Source organism: Petaurus breviceps, unplaced genomic scaffold (assembly GCF_028583685.1).
Source record: "Petaurus breviceps papuanus isolate PSGF00001 unplaced genomic scaffold, PetGlider_PUasm1.0 38, whole genome shotgun sequence".
Classification (NCBI taxonomy): Eukaryota; Metazoa; Chordata; class Mammalia; order Diprotodontia; family Petauridae; genus Petaurus; species Petaurus breviceps.
Window position 1 is genome coordinate 102424478 of NW_027186304.1, and position 20735 is coordinate 102445212.

The 20735-nt window shown below is 38.8% G+C and overlaps 1 pseudogene; it reads left to right on the plus strand.

Annotated features, from left to right (window-relative positions):
* The window catches only part of LOC138170303 (ubiquitin-conjugating enzyme E2 E3 pseudogene), a 29159-nt pseudogene that overhangs the window by 842 nt on the left and 7582 nt on the right, over positions 1 to 20735 (plus strand).

Here is a 20735-nt window from a genome sequence, read left to right on the forward strand (position 1 = left end):
GGGGGGGCGGGGAATGGGGTTTCTACATCTCATTCGGGTCAAGCAGAGTCTGGTCCAGCATCTTTGTGTGCAGACGCGCTCCTCCTTTGGTGCATTTCAGTTTATCTTCCAAGTCATCAATCGTCTCTTCCAGCTTGGCTACCGATCTCTCAGCAAACTCAGCATGCGTCTCTGTCTCCTTGAGTTTCAGTAAGAATCATTATTCTCCTCATATTTGTCTTCTTTCTGAGAATACTTTTCTTCAGCAGCATTCAGACACTTCAGGTTCTTGTCTGTCAGTCTGATCTGCTCATCCATCTCCCTGCAACGGGACTCAGCCAGCTCTTAACCCCAATTGCCCTCCAAAAAAGGCAAAAAAAAAAAAAAAAAAAAAAAAAGAACCCATTATCTTTCTCCATTACCCTTTTTCTGAACTTCCCTCTCTCTGTATAGAGGGTACCACTATCTTTTTTAGTCACTCGAGTTCCCAACATCATTGTCATCCTTGACACCTCACTCTCACCCCACATATGCAATCCATTGTAACGTCTCATCATTTCTACCTTCACAAGACCTCTCAAACATTCACTTCTTGTCTCATGAACAGCCACAAACCTAGTTCAAGTCCTCATCGCCTCTCCACTGATCTACTGCAACAGCCTTTTCAGTAAGATGGAGCTGCAAGAAATCCAGCTGAAAGAAGCCAAACGTATCACAGAGGAAGCAGACAGGAAGTACAAGGGGATGGCCCGCAAGTTGGTACTCATTGAGGGGACTTGCAGCGCACAGAGGAGCGCCCAGAGCTGGCTGAGTCCCTCTGAACAGGCCAGAAAAGCTAGGTGGCTGAAGACCACCTCACCCGGAAGGAAGGAAAATAGGAGCATAATCAAGCATACTGTACTCTCCTTCTGTATTTCTTGTCCCGGAATCATTCACAAAAGAGATGTGTCACCCTTCCTTGTAGGTTAAGGGCAAGGTGACATAGGTCATTTTGCCTGGGGTAAGAAGCTAGAGGAAATCAAACCATTTATCTCTCTTCTATCTTGTCCTCATATTAGTATTTCTCACTCAACAGAATGATATTTTAAGGGTTACATTTAAAATTCATATTAATATTTCTTATTTCATGTCATTTTTATTTGCATTTCAGTGATATTTTCAAGCTGTAGTGTTTCTTTTTTGCCATAACAAAATACACTTCTTGGCCTCTTATTCTTCTGGTAACAAACTTTTTGACGACAAAGTATGTCAATAAACACTGAGAATCTGAGGAGTCATCAAGTCAAATCTGAACCAGAATTCCCATATAATATCTTGGAAAACTTAGCTAGAAAACCTCTAGTGCTCATGGTCTACCACCTGACTTGAAGCTGTAACCTTGATCCTCTATCCGCAATACCAACATCATCTCAACTCCATGATATTCCATTGCATAGTAAGAGAAATCAGTGGGAACTTCAGGAAACTTTTAATTAGAAGCTAAAACCTTAAAATTGGGAAACAAACTAGAAAAATTCTGAATATAAGGTGATTATATCCCACTTTCATCCTACTATTCCAGAGACTATAAATTTGTTTCTCAAACCAGTTTTGAGTTTTTCTGGAAATATGAATGTATGAGAAAGGAGAAGACTTGGGGAAAAAAGTGTTGTCTTCTGCAAAATTAACATTCTAAATCTTCATCTTCTAAATGATACTCAATCTTTTGGCATTACAGATGACCAAAATGCTGACATGTAGCACCATCTAGTGTCAAAGAATCATTATTGCAACCAGCTTAGTCTCAAATGCTAGTACAGACAACCCCAGATTCAGACCATGATTTAGACCCTTTCCCATGATTCCTCAGAATGAGACTCTGGGCCAAATATCAGAATCAATGATCCTGCACTCTCATAAAGTGCTTTTTTAGAAATAAGGATGAAAAATGAGTAGAAACCAAAGAAGACAATTTGGACCATTATTTAGAATTTAGGATCAAGCAATGTGCCAGACACACTACTAAATCTGGGGAGACAAAAAGACAAAAGACAGTCCTTGGTCTCAAGGAGATTACAATCTAATGGTGGAGAGAGTATGCAAACAACTATGTACAAACACGTTATGGACAGCATAAATTGGAAATAATCAACAGAGGGAAGGCACTGGAATTAAGGGGCATTGAAAAAGGTTTCCTGTAGAAGATAGTGTTTTGGTTGGAACTTAAAGAAAGCCAGAGAAACCAGAAGATGAAAATGGAGAGCATTCCAGGTATGTGAGACAGGCAGTGAAAATGTCGGCAATTGAGAAAATGCTGTTTTTAGAAGCTATATTAAATCCAAAACCTCCCTGTTGGAAGCAATGGACTTTTTGACAAAGTCAGCTAAAATAAGGCTAATGATCACCTCCTACTCCTTTACCCCCATATCCAGGGCTTCCTGAGGAAGGGCAGGACAGGACAAGGCAGAACCACTGACAATGTAGATATGATGATTTCATTAGTTGATTTTGCAAAGGCAGCTAAATTTGCCACCCCTGGGCTTTGCTTGTGTCCCACCCTCTGCCCCAGTCTGGCCAGTTTACTTGAGCACTAGCTTTTCCTTTTGGAACTGATTCAGGGGACCTTTGCCTTTGATTCCTGTTTTTTTTTTTAATAACTTATACTAGTTACTGTATCTGCACTTATTTAGAAGCTTTTTGAACTTTCTTGGATCCCTAAGGTGGCTTGCTTCCCTAGATTCAGTTCTATTCTACCTTGTTCCTAATTATCTTTCACATTTCTGCTGCTGTTCCTGCTACCACCATACTTATACACTGGCCCAATACTAGAGACTATTTCCTTCTCTTAGCCCAGCTTCTATTCACTCAGAATCACAACAATGCTCTTTCTAGGGTTCACTTACTGGAAGGCAGAATAATAAATGAATTTAGAATACCCAAGGTAAAGAAACTAAGAGTAGCTAGAAAATAAACCTATCTAGTCCCAGACTAGTGATATTTAAATTTTCTAAGGTAGTCTATCTAGATACATGCCTAGATGGGTTCCACAAGTCTAACTTAGATCACGACCCTCTCTGAGCCAGGTTTCCCACACCAAAACATCATGCTCTCCCTTCACCCCAGAAGAAAGTGGTCACATATCACCAAGCCAATTATCCATCTACTGGGATACCCTGAATCATGTTAATTTGTTCATTCTATAATCCTTGGCTCATTCTCAGTCAATCATGATGACTTCCAGTGGGGTTTTGGTCATTTTGCCCAAGTTCCTACTTAATCCTTTAGCTATAGTCAAACACTAATGAAAATACCCAGAAGCACTGAAAAGCCCTATTAAAAAAAAGTGATGACAGAAAGAGTTGGCATTAAAAAAAACTGGAGGAAAGAGGGAGAGAACATGACAGTTACAGCTGTACTAATTCATCTGTCTTCCAGTTATTTACCTTTCTTGAGACCTAGTAGCCAGGCAGTACAATTTACCATTGGGGAATCCAAACAGATTTTACATATGTATCTATACTTTTAGTACCAAAACATACACATAGACACATTCTCCCAGCCTCTCTTCAAATCCCTGAAAGGAGAGAAAGATTCTGGGAAGAAGCCAATATTCAATCTCCATCATGTCCCTATTCCTAGCTTGTTAAACTAGAGACTTTTAGGGCATTTCTCCTTGGATAAGACATGGGATTCTTTCTTGGTTGAACTGAGTCATCTTATTCCCAGTGGGAGAATTCCTTCATTCTGTATTATCTGATATATCCTCTGATTTCTGTTTTGCTTTCAACTTAAATAAATGGGTTTATGTAGTATTTACTATATGTACTCATTGTAGAACTGGCATCTGGTGTGAAGGGAATTTAGCCCAGGATATGTTGTTTGATACACTCTTTTCCTTTAAGGGATAGTGATCAGAAGTATAGCCTGAACCTAAAAATTACTTTCCCTAGAGTAACAGAGCAGATTTAATTAGAACTATCTATTCCTGTCTTCCTGCTGGCCTCTTCTAGACAGACCCAAGTGGATGTGTGTAATTGATATAAAACAGCGCTGATGCCCAACCCTTTTTACATGTGGTGGTTCTGTCTGGAGGAATTCAGTTATAGTTTCTGATTCCTTATTTTTTTAAATAAAATATCATGGGGGATCTTGGTTAGTATTCTCTCCCAAAAGTCTTGGACACTTTCTCTACTGTCCTTTACGGGTTCTGCATTATTTTAGCACAAGAGCATCCTGTTTTCGGAATGGAGTTATTCCAGTACACATTATAACTCAAATGCCTCAGGCATTTAATTTTATGGAATGACCCCTGAGATCTCCAGTGTTCAATTTGATAAGGTTGGTTGTATTTGTTGTTCAGTTGTGCCTGACTCTTCACCACCCCATTTGGGGTTATGGCAAAGATTCTGGAGTGGTTTGTCATTTCCTTCTCCAGGATCATTTTACAGATGAGGAAACTGAAGCATTAAGTGACTTGCCCAGGGTCACACATCTAGTAAGCATCTGAGGAAGGATTTGAACTCAGGAAGGTAAGTCTTCCTAACCCCAGGCCTGTAACTGTATCCACTACACCACATAGCTAGCCCTGTTTTGTTTTATGCTTATTTACATTTTTGCTATATACTTACATATATAAGTCTTTTCCTCAGTTCCTATTCACAATCAGTGCTTGCATTTGTAACTTTAACTTTCAGGTTACTTTCCTGACTAGTTCCCTGATTCTGTCCAAAATGAGATAAAATAGGAATTATTTTATACAACTAATTTACAGTTTGTGTGCCAACAGGGTCTTTTTTAAAAATCTTTTTTTGTGAGCAACTTTTGGTAGAAGGATATTTATTTCATTCAGACTGATTCGGAGGGTCTCTTTTCCCTCATTTATTCCCTATCCCTTTCTTGGAGTCACACAAGAGAGAGATTTGGGTGGAAAATGAGAAACAGTGAATGGTCAAGCCTTAAAAAAGGACTCCGCAAGCCCTCACTCCATAGGTGCTAGTGCTCCCTGAAGACCCCACGTACTCTAGAAGCTGTAGCATGTCCAGCAGCCACAGCCTGGTAAAACTATCTTGGCTGATGAGTTAAACCATGTTGAGAGTAACCAACAGGCCTCAAAAACCAACCAGTAAGTTAAGAGAACTTCTATCCCAAGCATGTGAAGACTTCCCTAGCAGAATGGACAGATGGGAACAATTTGTTCCAATAGCCACAAAGGCAGCTGAAGTAGGTGCTGGGGAGCACTTAGAGCTTGGAAGCCTGCAAAGGTCATTCACTACATCCTAGGCCCATGGCCAGTCATCATGAATTTCTTCTTGTCATTGAACATCTCTGACTCTGGAAGAGAATTCCAAGTCAAATTCAGTTCAGTTCCAAGTCAAGACTTCACCATGATATCACTGGCATTCTTTGAAAATGAAGGCCAACCCAGAAACTATATGAACACAATTACAAAACACTTTGCACAGAAATAAAATCAGGTCTAAATAATTGGGAAAACATCAGTTGCTCAGGGGAGGCTGAGCTAATAAAATAAAATTTCTACCTAAATTAATTTATTTATTCAGTGCCATACCAAACTACCAAAAATTATTTTATAGAGCTGAAAAAATATCAAAATTCATCTGGAAAAACAAAAGGTCCAGAATATTAAGGAAATTAATGCTAGAGAGGGTGCCCTAGTCATATCAGATCTTAAATTGTATTATAAAGCAGTAATCAAAACTATTTGGTACTGGCTAAGAAATAAGAGGGGTAGGATCAGTGAAATAGGTCAGTTACACAAGATATAGTAATCAATGATTATAGTAATTTACTGTTTGATAAACCCAAAGACCCCAGCTTCTAGTATAAGAACTCACTATTTGACAAAAACTGCTGGTAAAACTGGAAAATAACATGACAGAAACTGGGCATAGACCAATGTCTGACACCATATACCAAAATAAAGTCTGAATTGGTACACGATTTAAGTATAATGACTGATACTATAAATAAATCAAGGGAGAAAGGAATAATTTACCTGTCACATTTATGGAGAAGGGAAGAATTTATGACCAAACAAGAGATAGTTTTCTATAGTCATATGAAAAAATGCTCTAAATCACCACTGATTAGAGATATGCAAATCAAAGCAACCGAGGTATCACATAATACCTATAAGATTGGCTAACATGACAAAATAAGAAAATTATTAATGTTGGAGAAGATGTGAGAAAATCAGAACACTAATTCATTGTTGGGGGGATTGTGAACTGATCCAACCATTTTGGAGAGCAATTTGGAATTAAACTTAAAGGACTATAAAACTGTGCATACCCTTTGACCCAGCAATAACACTTCTAGGGTTGTATCCCAAAGAGATCACAAAAATGGGAAAAGGACCCATGTGTATAATAATATTTATAGTAGCTCTTTTTGTGGTGGCCAAGAATTGGAAATTGTGGAGATGTCCATCAATTGGGGAATGGCTGAACAAGTTGTGGTTTATGAATGTAGTAATGGAAAACTATTATGCTAAAAGAAATGAACAGGCAGACTTCAGAAAATCCTAGAAAGACTTATATGAAGTGATGAAGTGATGCTCAGCCAAGTGAGCAGAACCAGGACAACGTTGCTTACAGAAATAGCCATAGTGTATGATGACTGATTTTTATAGACTTAGCTCTTCTCAGCAATGCAAGGACCTAAAACAATTCCAAAGGATTTATGATGGGAAATGCCATCCACATCCAGAGAAGTAACTATGGAGTCAGAATGCAGAGCGAAGCAGACTATTTTTTTGTTTTGTTTTGTTTTTTCTTTCCCGTGGTCTCTCCCATTTGTAATTCTTCTATGTAACATGACTAATGTGAAAATGTGTTTAACAGGAATGTAGGTGTAGAGCCATATAAGATTACATTGCTGTCTTGGGAAAGGAGTGGGGAGGGAGGGGAAGAAAAGTTAAGCTTATGGAAGTGAACATTGAAAACTAAAAGTAAATTAATAAATTTAAAAACCAAAATGAAGCACAAACAACAATTACATGAAAGTCAGTATTGTTTTCAGCAATTGAATTTACATTTGTTATACTATTGTATTTCTTAACCATAGTACGTTACTCCAATAGGTCATTGTTGCTTCAATATTGTACATTTATTAGCTGCATTAAAATTTGTGAACTAATGTGGAGCCATATGGAACAATCTCTAGAAAAGGTGAGAGTTAAGGTAATTGGAGAGATAGTGCCTTGCACTGAGGGTACAAAAACAAAATGAAATAAATGCTTAGTGATTAAATTTCCTTATTTGTTATTTTTTGTTTAAGCTTTTTACTATAAAGGATGGAGCATATGTGGATATCTATAATACAACATAAAAGGCATATAGGAGATGTAGAAAATGCTGTGAGAATCTGAGAGATAGAGCAAATTCCTCATGGGTAAGGACCAACTTATTTGTCTTTTCCTCAGCTCCTATTACAAACAGTGCTTGTATTTATAACTTTAACTTTCAGGTTACTCTCCTGACCAGTTCCCTGATTCTATTAATAGAACCCTAGTACTAACAGCTACATGCTTAATCGCTTAATTCTCTCTGCAATTGGAGAATTTTCCAAATCTCTCTCCAAACTCTTTCTTTTTGTGGGTGACAAGGTATCTCCTTAATCTATGGGTTTAGTGTGATTTCATCAGCATTTAACAGTATCTCACATGCAGCAGATTCTTAATAAATGCTTGCTATTCATCAGTGCAAGGAAATCTTGATGAGAAAATTCCTCTCTCTAGGGGAGAGAGAGATCAAGGTTCAAAGGCTAGGGAAGGGAAAGTAGAAGAGAAATATAAGGCAGATATGATATCTGAGGTGGAACTTACCTCATCTTGACCCTTCTCTCTATCCCCAAACTGACCTTATATGGGCAGATTTTCTTCCCCTGGAGCTGGGAAGTGGAGTAAAAGATGAGGAAGAACATGGCAGCCATATGGTTGTTATTACTTTAATTCTCTCAAGTATATTCCTACTATTCAAGACTATAGCTTATAATCTTCCTTTTCTATAAAATCAGTCACAATAATACTGACTCAAATGAGAAAGATTTACTAAATAAGGCAAAAGCAGCACTTATCTGTAGTGCTCATTCGTTAGAAAGCAAAAGGAGGAATGGTAATCCATTCATAAACCTGGGCCAATGACACATACAAGGGTATGTACATGTTCATAGAGACCTAGCAAGGAAATGCCTAGAACAACTCATGTCTGAGAGAACTGCTGCTTACTAGACTATGTTGGTCATAAGAACAAACCCGCAAATCACAAGCAGTTTTAGAAAGAAATTTATTTGGTCATTCAGTAGAGGACAAGCTGGAAAGGAGGTGTGATTGCCTCTCGTCCAGGCTCTGGAAGGTTTATATCATATAGAATTTGGACAGGAACTTTTACATAAATCACATGTACACAGTGAAACAATTTTGCCAAGAGGGCAACTTGAAAGCAAGGTAGATTGAGATGGATGTTAGTAATTATAAACATTCAATAAAATTTGAGAGAAGCCCCAACAAAAGGAAACTCAAAACATGAGATTGGGTAGACCCTCAAACAAGAATGTCTTGGATAGATCCAGAATCTGGTTACAAAATCCTTTGGAACCATGTTTGGTTTTCCTATAGAGTTATTAAGGTCAGGGTGACATTCAGGATTCAAATTCTCTCTAGTCACACAGTTAGATTTAAACAGTATAAGTTTTATGAACAACATAAAAAATGATAATCCACAATCCCCCCTTTTGGACTTAAAGTCCAACACTCATTAGTAAAAGAGTCGTTACAGAGGTAGAAAGATGGGTTATAATTTCAAAAGGGAGTTCATTGAAATATCCTGACTGAATGGTGTCCACCTGACTACCTCTCCCTTCTAGAGCTTGATAGAATTCTTTAAAGAAGGGGCAATAGCCAGATTGATGACAAACTTTTCCCACTGTCTCATAGTCAGAGGTGCTAAGAAGCTCTGAGAGACAAAATTATGAGCACAATTCATTTATTAGCCAATGCTAGCAATCTGCCAATTGATGAGGTCAATGGTCTCTCAATAACCAAAAGTCCTGAGGGCCAGAAGGGTCTTTAATAGTGATTTACAAAGATGACAGGGCAAGATCTCAAGCAACATAGGTATGCCTTCTGATTGACCAGAAAGTATTAAAAAAAAAAAAAGCCTTCTAATCTCAGCCTGATATTACGACATTTGGACCTCCCCTTCCCAAACCTCCTTAATCACATACAATATACTTGATTCAGGGAATTTGGGAGTTGTTACCACATCTTAGATTGTATCAGGTTAAATACAGTTCTCCAGAATGTGAGAGATGATGTTACAAGGGTGGAGGTACAAGTTGCAAGAATGGAATTGTAATCCAAGTAACCTGAGGTTACACCTGAGCAAACATGCAAGGATAAGGAATAGCAAGGGAGAATATCAAATGTAATTTAAATCTTAACAGAATAGAAGTGAAGATCAGTTTTCAATTTCACAATTTTCCCCTTTCATTTTTGGGAAGCCATGCCTCCCATGAATCATGTAGCCTGATTAAAGTTATAAAATAAAGTATAATAATCATGTATGTCTATCATTGCATAATGTTTATTATAAAGTTGAAATAATGATTACAGAAGCAAAAATGCTGTGAATAAAAAATTTGATCAGCATGAGCTAGCATAAGTTTCTTAGAAATAAACTTATCAAAACCTAAAGGCTAATATGAAATTAAGAAAAGTTTGGGCTAGTATCTCTGTTTGATCTAATGCTGTAACCCTAATATATGGGAATATAAGCTAAAAAATTTTATCTCAGATATTCTACTTTAATGGGACTAATTTGGAGGGTATGCCCCCCCCAACTATCAAGTCAAACCTTATAACAATTTGCCTTTTGGTCTTTGAGACCACCCAAGACCAACACATCGAAAAACTCCATTGAGGGCAGCTCATTTTGGTAAGTAGATCTTACACAGGCAGTGACACATGGAGAAGAAAGGGAAGGGTAAACATAAGTCTCCTTCCTCGTAACCCATTCCCAATGTCCACTGATGAAGTTATGATCTTAGTGCTTAGATGAAATTATATCTTAGTGCTCAGATGTCTCATGCAGTCTCTGATTTCTGAGAACAACTCCTCTTGGGCATTCTGGAACAGGCCTGCCTCAGCACAGCTCCAAAGGCAGCAGCTCCTCTCGGAGGATCTGCTTCTCTGCCCCAGACAGACATTGACCTGTACTCTCTTTGAGGAGAATTGACACTTCCTTTGCAAATGTGAACTATTGGCTTCATGGCAATTTAAGCAATCAAAACTTATTGGTATTTAAAAAGTATTGATATTTAACCTTAAATAGCAAATTCTTAGATGTTTCTGCTGTAATCTTTTGCAAAATAAACCTTGACACAAATAGGATACCCTCCTAAATTTGACTTTCCAATAACCAGCTCAAATATCAAGAACCCATAATTCACACAAAACTTCAGAGAATTTAAGATTTTACATCTCACCTCACTTTCTCATTCCTCCATGCACAATTGTGAAGTTCTGTTATTTCTAACTTAACATTTCATCTGCACCCTCCCTTTTTTCCTCTGCCATCATCATCCTGGTATGTCTTCTTATGACTACTGCACTAACCTGCTGGTTAGTCTTCCTGCCTATAGTCTCTCTCTCTACTCCAGTCCAACCTCCACTCAGCTATTAAAATGATTTTCCTAAAAGACATGTCTGACCATGTTGTCTCCTACTCAAACTCCAGTGGCTCCCTATCACCTCCATGATCAAAAATAAAACCCTCTGAATATCCTTTAAAGCCCTTCATAACCTGGTCTGTTCCTATGTGACCAGTCTCCTTATACCTTATTCCTATCTACATATTTCAAAATCCAGCCATATTAGATCCCTGCTGTTCCTTGCACAGGAAACTTCTTCCAACCATCCATGTTTTTAACCATTCATTTTTTTTTCTTTTTTGGAGGGCAATTGGAGTTAAGTGACTTGCCCAAGGTCATACAGCTAGTATTTGTGTTAAGTGTCTGAGGCTGCATTTGAACTCAGGTCCTCCTGACTCCAGGGCCTGTGTTCTATTCACTGCGACACCTAGCTGCCCATTAACCATTCATTTTCTTTTCTTTTTAAAGCAATTGGGGTTAATTAACTTGCTCAAGGTTACACAGCCAGTTATTTCTGGGTGTGGTGCTTAGTATCTGAGCCCAGATTTGATCCCCAGGTCATCCTGACACTGGGGCCGATGCTCTTACTCACTGAGCCACCTGGCCACCCCTAACCATTCATTTTCAATGTCTAATACCCATACCTGGAACATTCTCCCTCGTCATCTTTATTTCCTGGCTTCCCTTGTATCCTTCACTTCTCAGCTAGTGTTCCACTTTCTAAAAGAAACCATTTTCAGTCCTCTTTAGCTTCCTTCTAAGACTACCACCAATTTAACTTCCATTTCTCATTGGCACATAGTTGTTTACATGAGTTTCTTAAGAGCCAGGATGGGTTTTGGTCTGTCTTTGCACTCTTAGCCCCTAGGACAGTGCCCCACATGTAATAGGTACCAAATAAATGCTTGTTGATTGACTGAATGTGTGGACCCAAACAATAACCATTTGTGATTTAGTGTCAGTTTGGAAGGGAGTCAAATGAACCAGGCATCTCTACTTGATCCTGTGCTGTTTGATGAAAGTATTAAAGACTTGGGAAATGGCTTTTCTTTTTTCATCAAAATCTAGGATTAGCATCTGAATCTATCAATATGAAGTTTAATAGGAAGTAATTCAGTGTTTGAACCTGTTAAGATTTTGCTGTTATTCAGCATGGTGGCTCTCTCTCTCTCTCTCAACATTCACAAATTTAATAGGCATGGCATTTATGCCTTTTCCCAAAGACACAGTGGGAGAAGAATGGATAGAGAGAAGTAGGTCTGAAGAAGAGTCATGAGGTTTAGTGGAGTTCAATATGAATCAGTGTGATTTATGAGCCAAAAAAGCTAAGATGGGATCATGGGTTGCATTAAGAAAGTTAAGCCTCCTTCTCACCAGCAGTTAATGCTGCTGTCCTCTACCCTAAGCAGAGCACAAAGCTAGAGCATTTGTGTTCAGTTCCATGCACCACAGTTTAGGAAGGATATTGATGAATGTGAACATTCACAGGTGAGCAACTAACATCATGAAGGCTTAATTCACTGTCATCTCCTCAAAATATTGTATCATTGGCCTAAACTTCTATAAACTTCCTAAACTACTAAACTTCCACTGATGCTTTGCCTTTGCAGATAGCTGGATTATCCTCTTATAACTCCTGCATGCTTAGATTATTATCAGATATCTTGTAAAAGGTAACAAAATAGTGGATTATGGGCCTATCCTGAGAAATACTAAATGGTCACACACAGTTCCTTCCTGGGGACATGTCCAATCAGGGTCATAATTCTCATTGTTTTTTTTGTTGGAACATTCATGTTGACTGTGGTCAGTTCCAGCACCTGTCAACTGAATGAATCCCACTTCTCAAAATGTAGAGGAGTCCAAGCTGAGTTGAAAACAGATAAGTCTTACTAAGAGAAAAACCAGACATTAGTGCTGAGATTCCCCAGTACAAAGTACAAGAGAGACCACAAGCTAGGAAAGGCACAGGCAATTTATGCCTGAAAACTACAAAGGGGAAGTTTGAGGAAGTTTGAGTAAAGAGTGGACAGGCTTTCCTAGGAATAGGTAAAACATGAAAACAGGCTGTTTTGGAGGAACAGTTGACTACAAGACTAGTTTAGGCTAGTTTGGGGTGCACAGCTCAGCAAAGTCAGCAAGCAAGACTTCGACTCACAACAGGCTCCTCATTGGCTCCTTTGGGTAAACAGGTTTACTCCGTGTCCAGTGCACCTGGCTGGTAGGGTAACTCGTAGAAAATGAACATAGTAAACCCTGGGATATATACTTTCACATTCCCCCCTTTTAGTTAAGATTGCCATAGGGTCACTTCTGACCAAAGAGATATAATATGTTGAAACAATTTCCTACCCTGTGTGGTTTCCTCTTGCACAAATCCAACAAGATGTGAGGTTGCCAACTTTTTCTAGTGTTTGGAGACTTCTTGTGGGGGGGGGGAAAGGAGGTGCACTAGGTTCCCCTCCCTTCCTTAGCAATGGCGAAGGCAGAAAGGAAAAAAGGAGAGTCATGAAAGAATTATCAGGAACCACTAAACAGATGAGGGAGGTGGTTAAGCACAAGGCAAACCATAAGTCAGGGACAAAAGAAAATTCCAAACAAATGACTCTTTGGATGTGTACTTCTGACCACCAGAGTCTTGGAGAGACAATCTCCTTGAGATGTCATCTGATTCAGGGCCCACTTGAAGTGGACCTTGAGGCCCTCACCAGGTTTGGTAATCTGCTTGGGGACTAGAATCTTCTTCAAATGATCCAAGAGTCTACTCCCTTAAATCTGACAGCTGTGAGAGTAGCCACAAGGACCCTTAGATTGAGGAGGAGAATGAATTTGTGCAATTCCCTGAACTCAGAAAAGATTGTATCCCACTCCCCAAATATCTGTAAACAATCAAGGGAATATGGAAACAACTGATTGATTGGTAGAGGGTCAGTTTTCAGGTAAAATATATAGGTTACTCGATGTATATAATTGTGAGAAAACTCCTTGCATCAGTCTTTGGGTCTGACTGAGTTTCCTGTCGGCATAATCCAGATCATTGGTTAAGGATCTCTAAACAACACTTAGAAATGATCCAGTTTCCCAGCTATGCAGGGCCAGGTTCAAACAATGCAGTAAGGTTCTCCCCCAATTCCCAGAAATGAATAAAGTTCCCATAAGACAAAACTTGGACTAGACACATAATTGAATAAAGGGAACTGAACTAGCTCCAGAATTGAGTCACAAGATGGAGTCAGTGATTCACTCAATTCCCCCAATTAACCACTTGCTGTCCTAATCTCCCCAATTCACTCAATTTTCCCCTTTCTGCTTTATGGGGTGGGGGTGGAAACCCACTCCTCCCATGGATCACTTATCTATAAGCCAAATCTATAGTTTTTCATAAATTCATAATCACAATGACATGTTAGGTTACAGATCAAACTACTTAGAGGGCTCACAATGGACTAATTTTGAGAAGGGAGATTCACATGTCACTGAGGTAGCCAAGAAAACTTGAATATAAACATGAAACAAAAGACCAAAACAATAAATAATTATCAATATTAAGTAGTATAAGGTCTCCTTGTTTCCTAGTAATCCACTCCCACTGTCCATTTAATCAGCACATTTTGAGTCCCAGATTTCTCTTATAGTCATCTAGTCCCTGGCTGTCTTCTCTTATACATTCTGGAATAGACTTCATTGTCAGGACAGCTACAAAGGGGCCTCTGCTTTTCTGGTTCCATTGTTAGAACATGACAAAACAAGAACTTTTTTTTAAGTTTGGTGTATTGATCAAATATTTAAAAAAGCAACTGAATATTCCCATCTGAGAGGTAAAGGATAGGATATTTGTTAAGGATCTTCTGGAACTGAGACAGAAAAAAATCAAACCAGATACATGTGTCTCAGGATATGTATAAGAGAAAAGCAAGACAAGTGAGAAGGAGAAATAAAGGAAGCCACTGGAGCTATAAAACCATATTTAGTTCTTCCCTTGAGTCCAGAAATTAGATACAGTATTCAGTGCTTCACTGGACAAGACAGGTTTCACAAGGACACTTAGCAGGTTTCTCTCTAGTTTTCAGGTTCTTCGAGAGGACCAAATCCAACATCAAAGCAGTTCAGGGAATGGTACTCCATTCTCCAACTCATACAATGAGAATTTTCACAGTAACTATCCCCTCACAGCTTGCTCTTAAAACTGCTAAGTTGCCATTCTAAAAATTTGTTATACTGGTAATAACTATAACTCTCCCATAAAGGTCAATTCAGTCTCTTTTTCTTGAGTAATCAAGCAAATTTTGTGTTTGAGCATATGATGGAAAATTGCAACCACTTTTTGTCCAGGGAAATAGCCACCCAGAGCAACAGCTCTCAGCCTGCAGCATGTGTAGTCTCAGTGCTCAGCGTCAGCCACAGAATGACTCCTCTTCATAGTTTCAGGCCACTCTAGCAAGCGGTAAGTATCTAGGAATAAAGTAAATACTACCAAAAGTCCCATCTATGACCCAGATTAAAACACACACACACACACACACACACACACACACACACAGAGTAATCTCTATAGAATGATGCTTAAGAAGTAGAAGGCTCCATACTCCCACTGATGCTGTGGCAAAGGGGCTACCTGACTAGACATTCTAGTTTCCTAGTTGGTAGGAAACTAACTCGTGTCATGAACATTTCTGTCACATCTGGGTGTACTGTTGCCTAAATGCTGTGAAAGTGTTGGTGTCAGACTAAGTGATGACAACTGAGAATCTAAATGAAATTGACTTTCCAATGATATTTCCAACCCTTATGTCCCATTAGTTTTTATTAAGAATGATTAGGTATGCACAAATAGATAGAAGCATGCTAGAGAATAAGGTAAGACTTTTCCTCTGGTCTGTTGAACATCAGGGCTATCTTATCATTTGTTATGGGAATAAGACATGATCTTACAGGCAGCTCAAGGCCCATATACCATACAGCCACAAGTGGGGACACTTTTATTTGAATAGTAATGATCATAGTAAAATCTAAGAAAAGTTAGTTAGAAAAAAAAATTGTGTGTGGAAGTGGAGGGGTGGAGAGTAGTAATTAGACATCCTAGGAAGCACTTCAATAAACCTAAATGTCTAATATGGGATGGAGATATTGGTAAGGAGTCTCTATTCATAACACATGGAATTATAATGCCAGGCTTAATTGGACTTAAACTGCAAACTTCAGGAAGAAATGATAGCACAGAAACTATAAAGGTTTGTAGAGCTCTCCCCAAAGAAAATGAAATCACAATTTCTCAACTTAGCAGCAGCATTGATTGCACATGTACTTGTCAGTGTTACTGACAGTTAGGAAACACAAGAAACACCGACTACGTCAATGTATGACAGGTGGAGACTAGCACAGGTTTGCTCTTGATCCAGGCAGACAGGATTGGAGTCATAATAAGGGGTTAAATAAGCTTATTTTATTCTAGTGTAGTCTTCTTAATGGATTCCTGATAATGGGAGCATCAACTCCTACAGGATCCCCTAATCATACTTCTCATGGGGCGGCAAGGAGGGGGCAACAACCTCTACATCTCAATGGCGTCAGCTGAGACAGGCACAGCATTCCAGCTTAGTGCACTCCCTTAAGTCCTCTCAAGTTTCAGTGAGGGACAGTTGAGGCAGGTATATGCATTCCTCCATGCATTACTCAAATCCCAAATCCCTAAGGGTTCCCCACTTATTGACCAGCGCCCACTTGATTTGTAGGGCAACAGACAAGGAAGACATATTGCCAGCTATAACCTCACAGGTTAGCTTTAGCAATATTTCATTCAGTACAAGAGTAGTAAAAAAAAAATCACATTATATCACCCCCATATCTCATTGCACAGTCACAGTAGAGATGTTTACAAGTCATGAATCTTGGAAATATCGAACACCAGGAAACTAGATATCGTTATGGCCATAGATCCTGAGAACTAAACTCTGAGAACAAGAATCCACCTTACATACACTGATCACGACCCAAACCAGGGCAAAAACTTTCCCTAAATATTATCTGGATGGTGACTCAGAAACATCTTCTACCACTGCAGTCCTCAATTGAGCAAGGCTCAATTGCCATCAAGAACACAATGCCATCTTAAAGGTCATCAGAATGCTAGAAACTACCACAGGTCAGATAAATTTGACTGTCCCAAGTTTGGAAGAGGCACTTCAACTGGACTTAATTCCTAACCAACCTAATGTTAGTATATCTTTTGAAAATAGATATTCTGGGGGTGGTTAGTTAGGTGCAGTGAATAAAGCACCAGCCCTGGAGTCAGGAAGACCTGAGTTCAACTCTGACCTCAGACACTTGACACACTTATTAGCCCTGTGAGCTTGGTCAAGTCACTTAACCCCAATTGCCCTCCAAAAAGAAAAAAGAAAGAAAGAAAAAGATATTCTGTTTTCCAATTGGACAGAGTGGGAAAAATGGAAGAATATCAAATAGTATATAAGCACATGGCTCAGGAAGGCTTGGATGGGGGTACTCTGGTAACCTGGGATCTGGCTAAAGACTCAGTACTGTCAAAACTATCTACCATGTGACCTAGTTGCTTAGCTAGAGTGCTGACCCTGGGGTCAGGAAGATCCGAGTTCAATCTAGCCTCAGATACTTACTACCTATTTGACCTTGGGTAAGTCACTTAAACCCGTTTGCCACTTCCTTCTCCAGCTCATTTTTACACATAAGGAAACGGAGGCAAACTACTCCAGTATCTTTGTCAAGAACCCCACATGGGTCACAGAGTCAGACATAACTGAACAACAACTACTACCAAACTGAAAATCAGTCTGAGGTATACAAATATGGTGAGGAAACTGATGATTTAGACCTTAATTAGATGGATGTACACACATCTAAATATATGTATATATCTTTTTTCTTAACTATATCTGAGATGAGACAGTTTGTAGTTTAATAGTCTAGATAAGGGTCTATTGTTTTAGCAAGGCATAAATTATTTTTACCTTCAATGAATTCAAAGAATAGCTTGCCCCATATAGAATTGTTACTTAAATTATTTCATTTTCTTGTTTTCATTTTTACTTATTATTTACATGTGTGTATATATGAGTTTCATACTTGTGCTGCTGTTTTATTGCCTCCAGTTATGGAAGAATTCAGGAAAACTCTGAAATGGGTTATTTGTATAAATACCTATATTTTATAAATTTTAAAACATTAACTGAATAAAAGAAAAATATCTACTTGGTCCTTGTCTGGTTTCCATTGGTCAACACTACATACCCTAGGGGTGGCTAGTGAATAGAGCACCAGCCCTGGAGTCAGGAGGACCTGAGTTCAAATTTGGCCTCAGACACTTACTAGCTATGTGATCTTGGGCAAGTCACTTAACCCCAATTGCCCTCCAAAAAGCAAAAACAAAAAACAAAGCCCAACACTACATACCCAGAGGGAAATTCATGAGAAAGGGAATAAATAGAACAGATTCTAGATCTACATATTCATCTTACAGTTTTTCTTCACTGTTGCCCACAACTTAAGAGCTACTGCTCAGGGAGATGCCCCCTGAGCACAAGCTTTCACCATTGCCTAGGATACACTTGTACTCTTATAGAATGGATAACCCCCTTAGTTTCAGAGCACTATGGCAGGCAACAAACATTCAGAAATAAATCAGACACTTACAAAGTTTTGCCCCCAGATCTCAGGTAAGAGACACATCAATTTCACTTATTTAAGAAATCATTTTGCAGAAACAAAGGAGAAAAGATATTCAAAACATCCATCATTGCTCCCTGGTGTGGGATGGGAAAATGATTATCTACCCAGAAGGGGCCCTTTTAAAGGAAACTAACTCATCACCAATCACATCTAGCTCCTACCCAATCATTTCCATGCAATGCTGCCTTCACCCCTTCTTCCTTTGGGAACTCAAGCTCCGTCAAGTATCCACCTTATCTTGCCTGGATGCTTCATGCAGTGTCTGGAACATAAAGGTGCTTAATAAACATATATTGACTGACACAAGTCAACTACAACAGTTCCTAGTCATTACCATGTCATAGCAATGGGCAGGGAATCAATTTTAATCACAAATGACTTTCCTTCAGGCAAATGAAAGTCATTTCTCTACCTTCATGTCCCCCAACCTCTGTAGACCTCCATGAGCAAGTATTAGTATAGCCTGACATTCCCATCCAGGAACATGCTGATCCCAACCTCAAAAGCACTGTAATTCTATCAAAGTCTGATGGTGTTCTATGTCCCTGAACTGTTACATTATAGAAAGCCATAGCTCCAGATTCTGTGTGTATATTTGTCTTTGCTCATCCCTGCCCCAGGCAGACTTGACCTCAGAGATCAGGATGGGGCTTAGAAATGACAAGGATTGTTTTGTTTTCATTGGAGGTGAGAGTATTACTGAGAAATAAAAAAGGATGCATGCATGCAATAAGTTTGAATAGGACATACCAAAAATTAGGAGACAGGACCTCACTCTCAAATAAGAGATGTGCTAGAAAATTGAAAGATTTGGAAGGGAGTGTCCTATGGTTAGAGAGAGACTTGGTAATAATTACCTTCTGCCAAAAGCTTCTACTCAGGGAGATATTCACTTAATGAGTCAAAAAGCATTTATTAGACACCTGTTACTATTAAGTGCCCCTCAACTCTCACCATTTCTTAAGAACAGGATTTTTGTGCTCAGTGATCAGTATCAACCACAAAATGTCATGAGTTTCAGGACATGGAAACAGTCACCCATACACTCCTAGAAATAAAGCAAACACTACCAAAAGCTTCACCTAAAGACCTCTTTCACATAGGGAAATCCTCTGTCTGCCCAAGAACCTTCAGGGGCTTATTTTGGATAATTTGACAGCATTTTCCAGAGAGAAGTAGTGGTCACCATAGACTTTGGGGCTACAATTTCTTTTGTGGGGGGAGTACAAATTTGGGTCGATCCTGTTCAGGGGCATTGTGCCTGGCTTGGTTAAGAATCTCTGGAATTTCTAGGGAATGAAGGACAGCATCATTGTACAGCCTTCTGGGATCATTATATATAGACTCTGGTTGTATAGGTACAATGTGTGGTGAATACACACATTTGTGAGAGCATCCAGAAGAAATGGCTATTCAGAGGAAATAGTTCAGAGCAGAGCTTGACTCTCATGTAGCTGAGATCCTAGAATCTCTCACAGTTCAGCCTGTCCCCAAACAAGTGGCCATGGATCCTGGGCTCCTAAGAGATGGATTTTGCTATTATTTTTACTAGACAGCTGGTGTGACCCTGTTGTCACATGCAGAGACACTACCTATTTCTTTGTGGCCTTCAGTGCTTTGAAGTGCCTGACACAAACGAAACACTTAATAAATGCTTGTTGATGAAGTGACTACTATGAGGAGAAAAACAAAAATACAAGACCTCAACCCTCAAGGGCTGAAAAAGCACATTGAGAAATGTGAGAAAAATTCTCATATGAGAAAAAGCATAAGGCCAGGAAATATCCAGACCAGGACTTTCCAGAAGTCCAGCCACAGCCAAAGGAGCAGACACAAGGTCTTTGACCTCACCTAGGCTTCCAGATTGCACTTATTTGTAGCAACCCAGCTTAAATTGTATAATTATATCGATCTATCCCATCAAAAGAGATCTAATGATCTCATTTCCTAGTGTTATTTTACTTTAAAAAAAATGAAGCTTTCCAGATATTTACAGCAATACCAAACAAAATTGAACTAAGACTGCCAATAATGTATTAATCTACAATATGCACTCAATAGGTTCACTCCACTAATTTATTTTTATGTGTTTTCCCTCTGTCCAGTCTAAAGGGTGGTTGCTATATTTTTATTCTTTTATTTATGTGTGTATATGTTTTAGTTGTATAGTTACATATTTAGAAACTAGTATTCCCTCACTAAAGTATACTACCATTAATTAGGTTACACTTCCTATAGCATCTAATGTTGACATTGATCATCTTCATGAAGGATAAGCAGCAACAATATTGTCACTAAGTTGTATGCATCTTTTTTTTTGTTTTTAGCTTTTGATATACATATAAATGTATATTTTATATAGACTAAGAACTAAATTAGAATAGGCAGAGAACCAGGGATAGGAA